This window comes from Schistocerca nitens, chromosome 3 (assembly GCF_023898315.1).
Source record: "Schistocerca nitens isolate TAMUIC-IGC-003100 chromosome 3, iqSchNite1.1, whole genome shotgun sequence".
Lineage (NCBI taxonomy): Eukaryota > Metazoa > Arthropoda > Insecta > Orthoptera > Acrididae > Schistocerca > Schistocerca nitens.
In genome coordinates, this window is record NC_064616.1 from 515,748,066 (window position 1) to 515,764,327 (window position 16,262).

The window sequence follows — 16,262 nt, forward strand, 5'->3', positions numbered from 1 at the left end:
TTCCTTCATCCATCCAACCTACGCAACACCCTAGTCTGTCATTATGCTACTCCGACTCTCAATTCCCTGCCACAGGTATCATACTCCTGTGCAAGATCAAGGACAAGACCTGCCCAATCCACACACCCAGCACTTCTTGCTCCAGTTCCTTAGCAGGCTTATCCTACCCTATCAGGTGCCAGACCCCCTGTAAAACCAAGCATATCATATACCAACTCTGCTGCAAACACTTCACAGCCTTTTATGTCAGCATGTTACCAACCATATGTCCACAAGTATGAATGGCTACTTCCAAAGATGTTGTAGCAGCCCCTTATCGGTTAGAGGGCCCACAAAATAGACAAGGAAGGTGGGCTGCCGACCTCCCTTCAAAAGCTCATATCAAAATATCGCCAGTGAATGTAAACATCAACAAACTTTCCACATAAACACGGCACTACTTCATGAAAAGTCATGTGACAAGAGATCCACCAATTGGAACTAATGTGACTAAGTGTAGCACTCCTCAGAATCGGTGTTATAAGCACACCAAGAAAGTCAGACCAGCAGTGTGTATCTACAGCTAGGACAGCTCCAGCCAATACCTGTGCCAGCTCCTGCCCAGTAGACACTCGCCATAGTCTTTCTGTAGAAATTTGTATCTTGCTGGGTGTAACACCACTTTGGAATTGTGTACCGTAGTATTTTGGTTGTTATTATTTCTTTTCATTGTCTTGTAACTTTCTGTATTTCATTGTTTCTGTCTTTTTTTCTGTCTTTCATTGTCTTGTAACTAATATGGCTTTTGCCACTACAAGAATCATAGTGTTTCTTGTTGTTCTTGAGTCTGGAAATAAGTGCATGCCAAGAAGGTGTTTTAGTTAAATAAAGTGTGTTCAAACTTGATCGTTAGTTCTTTCCTGCTGACTGCAGAACACTACAAAAGATCTGCCAAGAAAACAGTTGACTACCTGGTGGTACAGCATGCTCAGTTTCAGTAGCTGCTTCACAACCTGGGCCATTTCAATCCTTCCCTCTGCCACCAGCTTCTCTGAACCATGTAAATGGGGGTTATCCTTGCAACACATCCTTCACTCCCATAATCATCCTAGCCTCAATCTCTGGTATCCCACTGTCTCTACACCCTCCACCCTACAGTTTTCCCTTTCTTCCTCCTACCACCTACTACAAAATGTCATGTCATGATGTCACCTGCAGTGTGCACCATTCCCCACCGGATGCACGACTATGCATCACATGCCTAGCCCACGCACCTGCTACCTCTCCCACTTGCATTCCCAGCCAGCAACCTGGCTGTCTCTTGCCAAGCTGCTAGACACTCACCTGCAGGCCCCCTCCCTGCCTCCCACCTCTCTCTTCCTCTAGCAACCTCACCCAACACAACCCACACCAGAACATAGCTCACTTGCCAAAATGCAGCACTGTGCATCCAACTGGCACCATGTAGGGGCATAGGTATGTGCATGTGAATTTGCATGCTCTTGCTTGTGTGTGTGTGTGTGTGTGTGTGTGTGTGTGTGTGTGTAAAAAGTATCAATAATAAAGTCTGGTAATTTTGGTGTATATTTTAATAAGCCATAAAAGACAGACTAAACCTAAGGCCTTATTAACAACTTACAACATGCACTTACCATTAAATCCCCTACCAGAATTACCAAATCAACCAATAGTGCTATAGCTCAGTTATTAATAAATATAGACAAATATTTATATAAAAATGGAACTATGTGTGCAGGCTTCAGTGATCATTATGCACAATTTATTGGGTTTTAAATAAAATCCATTGTCCCTGCTGAACCAGAAATAATAAGAAATGAAAGAAACTTTAACCCCCATAACTTGGAAGAATTCAGGTATCTAATGAAAAAAGAAACATGGAATGATATACTAAATTGTGAGAGCACATGTGAAAAATTCAACATGTTCATAGACACCTTTTCCCATTATTTCAATGTTCCATTTCCAATAAAACATCAGAAACACTAACCTAACAGAACAATTGTACTTTGGTTGACAGCAGGTATTAAAATATCTTGTGCTGCAAGGAGGAGAATTTATGCAATTTAGAAAGACAGAAAATGTGTCTGAATAACTTATTGTGAAAAAAGTAATAAAAGAAGCTGGTAAATTAGCACCATATAAAATTGTCCAGGAATCACATGGAAGCCATGTAGTCCAAAAGAAAATCAAAAATGACCCCCACTGCCCTTGAAATTTAAACCTGCAGCTAGACCACAGTGGTAAGAAAGTTACCAACCAAGAAAATGATTTCAGTGCCAGTAATATATATTTTTCAAACACTTTTGAGCAGTTACTATGTGGTAATAAATCTTCCAGTAAAATTTTTACAATATCACCCATAAACCTGAATAGAAACCCAGACTCACTCATCCTTCCTCCAAACAACCTGAAGAAATAATGTTAGTAATTACAATGTTAAAAACAAAAATTCACCTGAGAGGGGTGAAATTCCAGACTGTCATTAAAAATTTTTGTAACCCCATTTCAATACAATTAGCCCACCTCTTCAACAGTATGTTTACTGCTGGAAAATTTCCATCCTGTTTAAAGATGGTGAAGCTCAATACATATCTCTCAAAAAGGGGAAAAAATAACATGTGACCAATTATAGACCCATTGCTCCATTGCCTGTATTTTCAAAATTAACAGAAGAAATTTTCAATAAGATGATGAAGGATTTCCAGAAAAAAATCAACATTTTATCCAAAGCAAAAACTGGTTTCCAGAAAGACTGATCAACAGTAACTGATCTATTTGAATTTCTTAGGGAGGTACTTCCAAAACGTGACAGTGATAAAAAAGTTAGAAGCAAATACCTTGATCTATCCAAGGCCATACATTTATATAGACATAAGTTATAGCTAGGAGAAGATACTGGTGCTGAGGTAAGTGATCAGCATCATAGATATCATAACTTAGACTATTCATAGTCATTAATGAAAACAGATTCACATGGCTAAAGTGTGTGTCTAACAATAAAACATAAAATGAAATGCAATATGTAGAAATAAAACCCATATTTAAAATTAGAATAAAATGTGTAAAAAGTGGTATGCAAGTTATTAATAAATAATATTTTAGCATGACAAAGTAAATGAAACACAACATTTGTAATGTTTCCATAAGGTGAGGTTCAACAGCCGTAAAGTATTTTATAAAATGCATTTTAACCATCAGCTGTTTATTGTCCCATTAGTCATCTACAGGTTTTAGTTATTAACCATCATCCAAGATGTAGGGTACAACAGATTATTTAAAAACATCCCACATTCTTTTGAAGTTGAACCATATCGAAATTATCCACAACTTATAACCAATTTGTCTTAGAATACTGGCAGTCATATTTTATGTAAAACATACAGACATCACATCTCCTGTGGTGTCTGTATGTTTGGCAAAGGCTAGAACATTTTATTTCACTTTTGACTTGAGCATAGCTGTTCTAAATTCTGATGATTGCTTTTTAGCAATGTAATTTTATGATTTACCAAAATTTCATTCTGATTAAGACGTCCACAGTAGGTGTCAAAACCTAGGTCAACATACTTACCAATTATGTGCAACCAGTTGGCTGTATAATCTTATACTGAGATCTCCAATAGGTTCAGTAATTGTTGCTTTGGTGCCCTATGCAACACTACCAAATTATCCTGCATTTTTCCTGCCACATGTTTTTCCTTATTCAGTTGTGTACTAATTGTAGCTTATACATTGACTATATGTGTGTCCTCTGAAGCGAGTGTCAAAATTTTTACCTGCCTGACTAATAAAAAACATTTTACAGTCCTGGCAGTTGAGCTAGTGGATCCTGGAATACAAATATTTATTACTTTTGTTGCCAACTTTGTGGTGTATCCTAGAGCCAGTTGTACCTTTTGTCTGAAATCCAATTTTAACATTAGTTTTTCTGAATGCTTGCACAGCTCTATCAGAAGGTGCACTATTGTCATTGCAAAAACCTCTTGTCATCTGAGCCTACTGTCTTCTTACCTTGTATTTCTAACTTTAGTTTGTTGTATAAGGTTTTAACATCACAGGCCCTCTAACTGTTCACTCTGGCCACTTTTCAAATAATCTTCAGCTCTTATGTTTTGTCATTTCAGTTGAGTGACAATTTTAACATCCTGCTAATCATGGCTGCAAATATGCTCATTTACACTTTTCGCGGTGGCAGGATTTCAGGTTTATGATCATGTCAGAAGCTGTCGGCATCCTAAACATACTAATTTTGTGTCTTTCATTTTTGTTAGATAACCTGAAATCCAAAAAGCTTACCCTCCACTTCTCTCCCAGTTCCAATGTTACCTTGTCACACTCATTCTTTGTGCTATCTCACAGATCTCTTTTTAAGCATCTATATACAGTAGTATGATATCATCTAAATAGTGTCTGCAGTAGTTGAATTTTTTTGCATACAACATGATTTTGTTCAGAAAACTTATTTTTTAGTTGCTTATGAAAATTTCAACAACAGTGCCAGCTGTAATTTCACCCACTGCAAGTCTGTCCTTTTGAAAAGGAAACTTAACATTGAATTTAAAATAATTAAATGACAGTACAAGACCTAAAATTTCTGTAATGAACCAATATTACCTGGAAACAATGTCAATAACTAATCATTGTCAACTCAGTGTTCATCAGGTACATCGTTATGATTGTTCTCTATGTACTTAAATGAAATTCATATAAACACGATTAGATGAGTTGAGTTTGTTGCTCTGTTGATTGGTGTGGTGTGGGTGGATGTTGACTGCAGTCTAGGCACTTGACCCTCCCTGCCTGCCCTACAAGGGACAACGTGAAGTAATATTTAACTTACCTAATGTAACATAAATTCAATCACCTGGTTTGTTTGGTTTTTAATTCTTTTTAAACTAGCGTTCCTCATGTGCTGACCACAGTCAAGAATTTCATAGTTTTATAGCACGTTATTCACCTAAATTTGGTTAATAATCTCTTAAAGGCTACATTACTCATCAATAAGAACAACTCTTACTGTAGAACCAACTTCGAAATCGTGGGGGGAAAAAGTCAGTTGTTTCATACATTTTGGTCAAGTAGGTTAGCAGATATGTAACTTTTGTATGGAATAGGTGATTTTTTTTACAATTTTAAAGTTGCTCCCATAATAAAAGAAAATCTGTTTATATTGACTGATGAGTATTATTTTAACCCCTTAAAGGGTTACTAGTCATTTTGAAATAACCTTGTAGAGTAGTTCTAAAGAGTTTGTTTAGTTGACGATGTGGAGCAAGTCATTTTACATTCACATCACAAATTAATTTGTACATATGGTTACACTCTGAACATTTATCAGTTTTTTGGACAAAAGAAAAGAAAAAAATAAAGATATGAGTTAATAATTCCTGCCCACAACCTTTTACACATTACAGTAATATGGTAATATAAATTTTACTACAGAATAAATGGAGTTGTGAAGGAGAAACTTGCTCAGTTTGTTATCAAATTTTACTTTGCTGTCTGTCAGACATTTTACATCACTGGGTAAGTAAGCAAACATTTTTGTCACAGCATTGTGCATCCCTTTTGTCTTAAACACAACCTTAATGTGGAGTAATAAGTGTAATTTTTCCTTCAGGTATTGTAATTATGTATTTCAATGTTCCTTTCGAACTGTAGTGGATTATTTATAACAAACATACTGTGAAGCAGTAGGCAGAATGCCCAGCTTCTTCAACAGATATCTACAAGATGATTGCGGTTGTGCACCACATATTATTCTTATGGTACATTTTTGCACAATGAAGACTTTCGTTCTTAAAGATTAGCTACCCCAGAACATTATTCCAAATGACATTATTGGATGAAAATATGTAAAATATGTCAACTTACTAATTTGTCTCTCCCAAATATTTCCAATGATTCTAAGCACAAACGTGGCTGAACTAAGTTGTTTTAGGAGTTACAAAATGTGTTTTTCCCAGTTTAAATTCTCATCAATAAAGAGCCCTAAGAATTTTGAAGTTTCCACCCTATTTATTATTTCCTCACCATGTGTTGCACTTACCACTGGTGTAGTACCTCTAGATGTGTAGAACTGAACATGTTGTGTCTTTTTAAAATTGAGAGTGAGACCATTCACAGAAAACCAGTCAGTGATACTCTTACAAATTTTGTTCACCATTTCTTCTGTTTCTGTGTGTAGCTCTGATTGATGACAATACTAGTGTCATCTGCAAAAAGATTTTGCTTGCTGTTGTCACAGAGCCCAAAGCAGAGCTAGTGGAAGTGGCTAGTACATACACTACTTGCATTGAAAATCATTTTTGACATTTATTATGTAACAAAAAAAGTACTCAGTGATGAGTAAAAGTATGAACATTGAATAGAGTCATATCCAGAGCAGACAGATGATAGACAAGAAAGAGACTTCCAATTGGATTGGCTAAAGGAATACTCTTGGCTAGTCTATTGACAACTACAGAATGGTGCATATGTTTTTCCACCTCTGGCCCTTTTGCAAGCAGTTGTTTGGCTAGGAATTGATTGATGGACTTGTTGGATGTCCTCCTGAGGAATATAGCACCAAATTCTGTCTAACTAGCACGTTCGATTGTCAAAATCCTGAGCTTGTAGGAGGCCCCTGCCCATAATGCTCTAAATGTTCTCAATTGGTGGGAGATCCAGCAACCTTGCTGGTCAAGTTAGGGTTTGACAAGCACAAAGACAAGCAGTAAAAACTTTTGCTGTGTGTGGGCATTCATTATCTTGCTGAAATGTAAGCCCAGGATGGCTTCCCATGAAGGGCAACAAAAATAGGATATAGAATATCGTCAATATACTGCTTTGCTGTGGGGTGCCATGATGACAACCAAAAGGGTCCTGCTATGGAACGAAACAGTACCTCAGACCATTACCTCTGGTTGTCGGGCCATATGGCAGGTGACAGTCAGGTTAGTATCCCACTGCTGACTGGGGTGTCTCCAGACACACCTTCATTGATCTTTGGGGCTCAATTCAAATCAGGATTCATCACTGAAGACAGTTCTATTCCAGCTAGTAGGATTCCAGGCAGAATGTGTCCAATAGCACTGCAGGCGGGCTTACTGGTGTACCGAGGTCAATGATAGTTGGTGCAATGGGCACCATGAGTTCAGCCCCTTTTCTGTGGGCCATCTATTAATGGTCCCTGTAGTCAATGAAGCACCAGGTGCCTTGACACCGTATTTGGCCATGGTTCACCAATCAAATAGTGGTATTGTTCCTATTCAAATGTTGAGCAGTTTGCTGATTACTCCACCTAGCTTCTTTCAGCCCAACTACACATTCTCTCTCAAATGCTGACAGCTGTGTTTATTGTTCACGCACCTGTGTGCTAGGTATAGCTACTGTCCAAGTGAGTGCATGGAATGAAATTTGAAAAGACTTTATGTCCTGATATCAACACCTCTGCTGTTTACTATCCTTGCCAGCTGTGCAGTGAATTATTTCTGCAGCATAACACATTCATCCTTCAGACACCAAAGTTTAAAGTTTTGCATTTTCTGTCAATAACTGTATCAATATCAATTTTTGAGCACTTTGCATAGATCCTTCATGAATTTGCCTAACCCCTTCATGATGCACAGTTTTTTGTCTTAGAGCATATAAAAAGGAACTATAAGTCTTCAGAAACCATTCTGCTACCAATTACCACAATATGGTAGTGTTAAAAAGTACACATTTCAAAAGTTCATATGAAAATCCTGAAAAGGCATTCAATATTGCACTCAAAATTGAGAAACTGAAGATGATTAAACTAAATAGAGAGCTGCTGATTCCTATAGCAAAGACGAACATGCTATGTGGTCAAGAAAATATACTGTTAAGATGCCACCAAGATGATGGTACATTAAGTGAAAAAAATGGTCAAGGAAAATATAGAGCAATTTTGAAATTTTGCATTGACTCAGATAATTCATCTCTCGAAAATCATTTAGACACAGTGCCGAAAAATGCTACATATCTGAGCAAAACTACTCAGCATTATATGATAGATTGTTACCATTCTGTCATAATGAGAAAAGTTCCTAACAAAATCAAAGAAGAAAAATATTTACTGTCCTTGGTGACAAAACAACCAATGCCAGTGGTACAGAAGAATTCAGTGTATGTATCAGGTATTTGGATATACAAAATAGCACAGTACACTGAGATTTCATATGATTTCTGCATAACTGACTTCAATGTTGCTATATTAAGTGAACAAATCATTAAATAAAGTCAGCCTGCAAGTTGAAAATTTGAGATGCCAAGGTTATGATGGAGGTGCCAACATATCTGGAAAGTTTAATGGCATACAATCTACATCTACATGTACATCTACATCCATACTCCGCAAGCCACCTGATGGTGTGTGGCGGAGGGTACCTTGAGTACCTCTATCGGTTCTCCCTTCTATTCCAGTCTCATATTGTTTGTGGAAAGAAGGATTGTCGGTATGCCTCTGTGTGGGCTCTAATCTCTCTGATTTTATCCTCATGGTCTCTTCGCGATATATACATAGGAGGGAGCAATATACTGCTTGACTCCTGAGTGAAGGTATGTTCTCAAAACTTCAACAAAAGCCCGTACCGAGCCACTGAGTGTCTCTCCTGCAGAGTCTTCCACTGAAGTTTATCTATCATCTCCGTAACGCTTTCGCGATTACTAAATGATCCTGTAATGAAGCACGCTGCTCTCCGTTGGATCTTCTCTATCTCTTCCATCAACCCCATCTGGCATGGATCCCACACTGCTGAGCAGCATTCAAGCAGTAGTCGAACAAGTGTACTGTAACCTACTTCCTTTGTTTTCAGATTGCATTTCCTTAGGATTCTTCCAATGAATCTCAGTCTGGCATCTGCTTTACCGACGATCAACTTTTATGATTATTCCATTTTAAATCACTCCTAATGCGAACTCCCAGATAATTTATGGAATTAACTGCTTCCAGTTGCTGACCTGCTATATTGTAGCTAAATGATAAGGGAGCTTTCTTTCTATGTATTCGCAGCACATTACACTTGTCTACATTGAGATTGAATTGCCATTCCCTGCACCATGCATCAATTCGCTGCAGATCCTCTTGCATTTCAGAACAATTTTCCATTTTTACAACCTCTCGATATACCACAGCACCATCTGCAAAAAGCCTCAGTGAACTTCCGATGTCATCCACAAGGTTATTTATGTATATTGTGAATATCAACGGTCCTACGACACTCCCCTGCGGCACACCTGAAATCACTCTTACTTTGGAAGACTTCTCTCCATTGAGAATGACATGCTGCGTTCTGTTACCTAGGAACTTTTCAATCCAATCACACAATTGGTCTGATAGTCCATATGCTCTTACTTTGTTCATTAAACGACTGTGGGGAACTGTATTGAATGCCTTGCATAAGTCAAGAAACACGGCATCTACCTGGGAACCCGTGTCTATGGCCCTTTGAGTCTCGTGGATGAATAGCATGAGCTGGGTTTCACACGATCATCTTTTTCAAAACCCATGCTGATTCCTACAGAGCATATTTCTAGTCTCCAGAAAAGTCATTATACTCGAAAATAATACATGTTCCAAAATTCTACAACTGATAGACGTTAGAGATATAGGTCTATAGTTCTGCACTTCTGTTCGACGTCCCTTCTTGAAAACGGGGATGACCTGTGCCCTTTTCCAATCCTTTGGAATGCTATGCTCTTCTAGAGACCTATGGTACACCGCTGCAAGAAGGGGGGCAAGTTCCTTCGCGTACTCTGTGTAAAATTGAACTGGTATCCCATCAGGTCCAGCGACCTTTCCTCTTTTGAGCGATTTTAATTGTTTCTCTATCCCTCTGTTGTCTATTTCGATATCTACCATTTTGTCATCTGTGTGACAATCTAGAGAAGGAACTACAGTGCAGTCTTCCTCTGTGAAATAGCTTTGGATAAAGACATTTAGTATTTCGTACTTAAGTCTGTCATCCTCTGTTACTGTACCAATTTGGTCACCGAGTGTCTGGACATTTTGTTTTGATCCACCTACAGCTTTGACATAAGACCAAAATTTCTTAGGATTTTCTGCCAAGTCAGTACATAGAACTTAACTTTCGAATAAAGCAGCCTGAACCACTAACAATAGGCCTGCAGCTTGCCTGGTGTTCATAGTATGATGGGAGTTGTAAGTAATGTTACCAATTTTGTGTGTGAGTCAGCAAGTAGGTTGGAACTTATAAAGCGAACTAGTCTTGAAAAACATCCTGAGGCAATGAAAGCTACGAAGTCTTAGTGATACACATGCTAGCTTGAAAGGCCTGATGTGCTCCTTCAATTGCTTTGGAACAGCTGAGTTGCTTTTTGAGAGCATAGCACTCTTCAGTTCAAGACCTTTTCACCCTTACACTAAGTCCCATCATAAAAACAGAAAATCTGAACTCGATAGTGGCAGCTACACATGTTTACAGCAGCAACTTGCCTCATCCTATCTCATTATTGGGAGAAACAGCTCTTTGGAAGGACCTATGGAGGGACAGGGAACACCTTCCCCAAGCAGCAGCAGCAGAGGTGTGTCAAGAGACAAATGAGTTTACCCCAAACATAAAAATTCTTGCTACATTACCACTTAAACTAATGTAATTGTACCTTTGTATGACAATGAGTAAATACAGGTTGAATGGTTTGGCTACCATTTATAATCACCAAGATATATCTGGCAGCCGAGAACTTGTAGAAGTCATTGAAGAATTTGCGAAAAGTTATCTGAGGAAACTTGCTATGCATTCTATGAGCAAATCAAAATTTTGTGTACTTTTTTAGTGTTTATGTTGATGAAGTCTATATTTTCTCAGTTTTTAGGTTTCTTAATTATCTTGGCAATGCCTGTGTTAACTTGATACCTGGGTATTAGGTCATCTTTTGAAGAACTGATGATGAGGAGGAACATTCAACTGATGCAGCATTATGAACAAGCTGAAAAGTTGAAAAAATCATTGTAAGAAATGGCACACCATTTTCAATGGGGCCTCTGTTTGTACTGAGTTTACTTGCCGCTGTAGAGTGCTTAATGTCAGGAGAAGCAAAAAAATTTGAAGAAGTTAGCCTCCCCAACCAAAGGGTTTTTCTCATATCTGAGGCATGGGCCATAAATGGAAAACCAGTGAAATAGAAGGTTGGACTTTTGTTGCTTATTCATTAGCACTTAATGAAGGCACCAATGTAACAGACTACATGCAGCTTGCAATATTTGTGTAGGATTTTGACTCAGAATTACAGGATTTTGAGGTGCTGTTGGATGTCATACCTACACTTTACACAACCACAGTTCATGATATTTTTGAGGTGGTGTGTGAATCTGTTGAAAACATGTGTTTGCCATGGGACAGGTTTTGGTCTGTGGTAACAGATAAAGCACCACAAATGATTGGGAAACAGCAAGGTTTTGTGTCTCACATGAAAGAAAAAATCAGGACCAACTTGGGAAAAAACATATCACATATACACTGTTTCATCCACCAGGAGGTCCTTTTCACAGAAAATGTGCAAATTTTGTAAGGCACCATGGTGTCAAGCACTGCCAAACCAAGGTATTGTTGCAAGATCTGGAAGCAGTATATGGTGACATACCTTAGCAATGCACAGTACTTTGGTTTACCAGACAAAAAGTTCTAAACATATTCATTGTAATTCAGAAGGAAATTGCTATTTATGGAAATGAAAGCAAGGAGACAGCCACCATTCAGTGATGACAAATGGGTTGTAGACTTGGCCTCCCTCCCTGATACTATGGGACACAATCACCTACATTTGTCACTTGAAGGAAAGAATCTTCTTATTCCTAACATGCACAAAAAATCAATGCATTCATGGACAAACTCCATCTAAAGGCAACTTGCTACAAGAAATCTAATGTTTTCTGGAAGACTTTCATTGTTGTTTTCTTCAGTCTCATGTTTTTTTTCTTATCAACAAAATATTGTGTAACTCAGTCAGTTTTTTGAGATAAGGTTTAAGGATAAAAATGATTTCAAATTATTTAACATGCCATTTTCCTCTGCACCAGATACTGTACCTTTAGAGGTGCAAATAGAACTGATTGAGATGCAGATTTCTGATCTCTGATCAAGGATAGATATTAAAACACAACCAGCTTGTTAAGGTGGTATCATGATTTTCATGCTGAAGAATTTCTAAAGCTACACAGGAATTCAGCTAACATTGTATACATGTTTGGCTCAACATATTGGTTGTGAACAACTGTTCTCCATAATGAAGAGGATAAAAACTGCAGAAAGGTCTCAGCTCCATAACTCAGCACTGAAGAGCATTCTGTGTCTTCCTCCAAGTACCTGTATTTTGAGTCTTGTACTCAAAAATAAATGTCTTCTTTCACAAACATAATAAAATATTAGTATGTTTCACTTCAACTGAATGTTTCTGCTATTTTCCCATCACTACCCATGTGCAACAGGCTCTGTAACTGCCACATGTGAGCAGTTTGCACACCCCTGCCCAGCTGTGCCTGTGGGCACCAAGCTACTTGCAGGCAAGCACATTGGTATAGCTGTCTTAAAGTCTGTAAATGAGTCTGCAATCATGTTTGGCACTTTATTTATAAATGCCTGTCTTGAATGCATATTACACTTTTGCGGGATACCTCCTAATATAATGTCAGGCCTCCTTTTGCCTGGTGTACTGCAGCAACTCAAAGTGGCATGGACTCAACAAGTTGTTGGAAGCCCCTGCAGAAATACTGAGCCATGCTGCCTTTGCAGCCATCCATAATTATGAAAGTGTTCCTCGTGCAGGATGTTGTGCACAAAATTGATTCTCAGTTATGTCCCATAATTTTTCAATTGGATTCATGTCAGGCAATCTGGGTGGCCCAATCATTTGCTCCAATTTTCTAGAATGTTCACCAAACCAGTTGCGAACGACTGTGGCCTGGTAACATGACATTTTCGTTTGGGAACATGAGGTCCATGAATGGCCGCAGATGGTCTCCAAGTAGCCATAAATAAACATTTTCAATCAATGATTGGTTAATTTGGACCATAGGACCCAGTACATTCCATTTTAACCCAGCCCACACCATTACAGAGCCACCACCAGTGCCTTTTTGACAACTTGGGTCCATGGCTTTGTGGGGTCTGCACCACAATGGAACCCTGCCAACAGCTCTTACAAACTGAAATCAGGACTTATCTGATCAGTCCACAGCTTTCCAGTCATCTAGCATCCAACCGATATAGTCACAAGCCGAGGAGAAGTGCTGCAGGCAATGTCATGCTGTTAGCAAAAGCACTCAAATCCATTGTCTACTGCCATGGCCCATTAACACCAAATTTTGCTGCACTGTGCTAATGGATATGTTCATTGTACATCCCACATTGACTTCTGTGGTAATTTCTTGCAGTGTTGCTTGTCTGATAACTCCACACAAACACTGTTGCTTTCAGTTGTTAAGTGAACATCATCAGCCACTGCATTGTCTATGGCAAGAGGTAATGCCTGAAATTTGGTATTCTCATCACACTCTTGACACTGTGGCTCTTAGAATATTGAATTCCTTAATGATTTCCAAAATGAAATGTCCCATGTGTCTAGCTCAAATTACAATCTGCACTCAAAGTCTGTTAATTCCCATGGTGCAGCCATAATCTCGTTGGAAACTTTTTCACGTGAATTACCAGAGTACAGATGATAGCTACACAAATGTACTGCCCTTTTATGCCTTGCGTACACTATACTACCACCATCTATATATGTGCTTATCAGTATCTGTTAGTTTTGTCACCTCAGTGTACTATATAACTCACCAAGACCAGTTTCAGCTTACTGGCATCATCAGATCTGTTACAGACCATTTAGTTGAAATTTTCATAAATAAACCAGAAAATAAGAGTTCTGTACAAAATCCTGTCGTATGCATAAGTATATTTACTAGAAATCCATGAGGACTGAGTGCAATAGTGGAAAAAAAATTAAGTTTATATTGGAATTGGTGGAAGAGAGGGGCATAAGTTTTTTGGATCTCAGATTAACTAAAAAAGATGGAAAACACAAAATTAGCATATTTAGGAAGCCTACAGCTAATGACTTGATCATAAATGCAAAGTCCTGTCACCCTAAAAAGTATACATGGACACTTTTGCAGCCACGATTAACAGAATGTTAAAACTGTCACTCAACTGAAATGACAAATCAGAAGCACTGTACATTATTAAACAAGTGACCTGAGTGAATGGATATAGGGCCTGTGATGTTAAAACCTTATATAACACACTAAAGTGAAGAATACGTGACAAGAAGATAGTAGGTCAAGATGACAAAAGGTTTTTGACATGACAAAAGTGCACATTCTGATAGAGCTGTGCAAGTTTTCAGAAAAAACTAAGTTAAAATTGGATTTCAGACAAAAGGTACAAGTGGCTCTAGGATTTGCCACAAAGTTGGCAACAACAGTAATAAATATTTGGAATCTGGGGTCTACAAGAACAACTGCCAGGACTGTAAAATGTTTTATGTTTGTCAGATGTGGAGGAATTCCTGAGTATACATATACAGTCACATTCCATACACATTTGGACAAGTAAAAACATGTGGCGGAAAACATGCAGGATAATTTGGAAGCATTGCACACAGCACTGAAAGGATACTTAATGAACCTACTGCAGGAAATAGAAATCTAAATACAAATAAAATGGGAACAAGAGTGATTGATTAATGAACAGAATGAGTTTAACTTGATACCTATTTCAGTTCATTCAAGAACTTACCAGTTTGACAAGCATCAGAGAGTGCAGTGGTGTGGTATGGGAAAGAAGATTAGTATTTAACATCCCGACATTGTGGAAATTAGAGATGGAGCACAACCTTGGATTATGGAAGGATGGGGAAGGAAGTCATCCCAGCATTTTCCTGAAATAATAAAGGGAAATCATGGAAAATGTAAATCAGGATGGCTGGACAGGGATTGGAACCCTCATCCTCCCAAGTGTGCTAACTACTGCACCATTTCATTTGGTGTTTGCCATAGGATTGCAAACCTCCTGAGGCAGAATCACCACAGGAAAACAATAAGTTCCAGAGTGAGGCTGCAAGGTGACACCTCATGGACAGATCTCTTAATATTCTAGTCGCACTGAGACTTTTAGTTAAACAATTACTGTTTCATTTAACCACCATTCACACCATTTCATGTCTTATTTACTTTGTCATGCTATAAGGTTTTCTATTAGTAAACTGTGTACCACTTTTAACACCTCAACTGGATGGATGTATTGACAGTTGACAGACTGCTGCACAGTTTGGACACAGTGTATTGATGGTGTGTCAGAGGGGGTGGAGGGGGGGGGGGGGGGGAACCACTGTGATATGATGCGGCTGTTGGGGTACCCTACACTGTGAGATGTGTGTTTCATTTGGTCTAAATTTGTTGTTATCATATACTCATACAATCATGAACTACCTGCCACATCACTTGTCAATAAAATGACGTTGTCCTTCAGGGTTTTGCATTTTCTTTTTTTTTTTTTTCCAGCAGTGTATATAGTAATACGTGATCAAGATGGCCATTTGTGAATAAAGTGCGAAACATAACAGCAGACTCATTTACAGACCTGTGTCTTCAGGCAGGACAGTAGTACAGGAGCAGCAGTAGCAGAATCTGTTAAAATCATAATGGTGGCCACCCTGGATAAGGACAGTTGTGTAACAAGAATTTCTTTACATTTGTCCTAGGCATTCAGCACAATGGATCATGAAATATTTTGCCACAAATTATAGGCACTGGGAATAAGAGGAGTAGCAAATAATTGGTATCAAAAATTTAGGGACACTGGTTCTGTCTGTAAACAGGAAAGTATTGATAGATCAAGACTGTCAGATGCAACAGTGGAGAGTGTGAGGGAAAGTTTCACAAACATTCCAAAGAAATATACAGTCAACACAAGCCATAAACTGGGAACACCACAGCAAACTGTGTGGAAGATTTTACAGTGGTGGTTACATTTCAAACTGTACCATCTGCAGCTTGTGCAACAATTAAAGCTGGAAGATAATCGCCAGCACATTCAATTTCGCATCACATTGCAGGAAGCTTTTGAGAATGGGAATTTTACCTCCAAACTCATGTTCAGCAATGAAGCGCCCTTCCATTTATCTGGAAAGGTTAATTGCCACAATGTGAGAGTGTGGAACACTGAAAATCCTTGTGGCACACACACAAGATTCACCAAAAATTAATGTTTTCTGTGCAGTGTCACAGATAAAGTTGTATG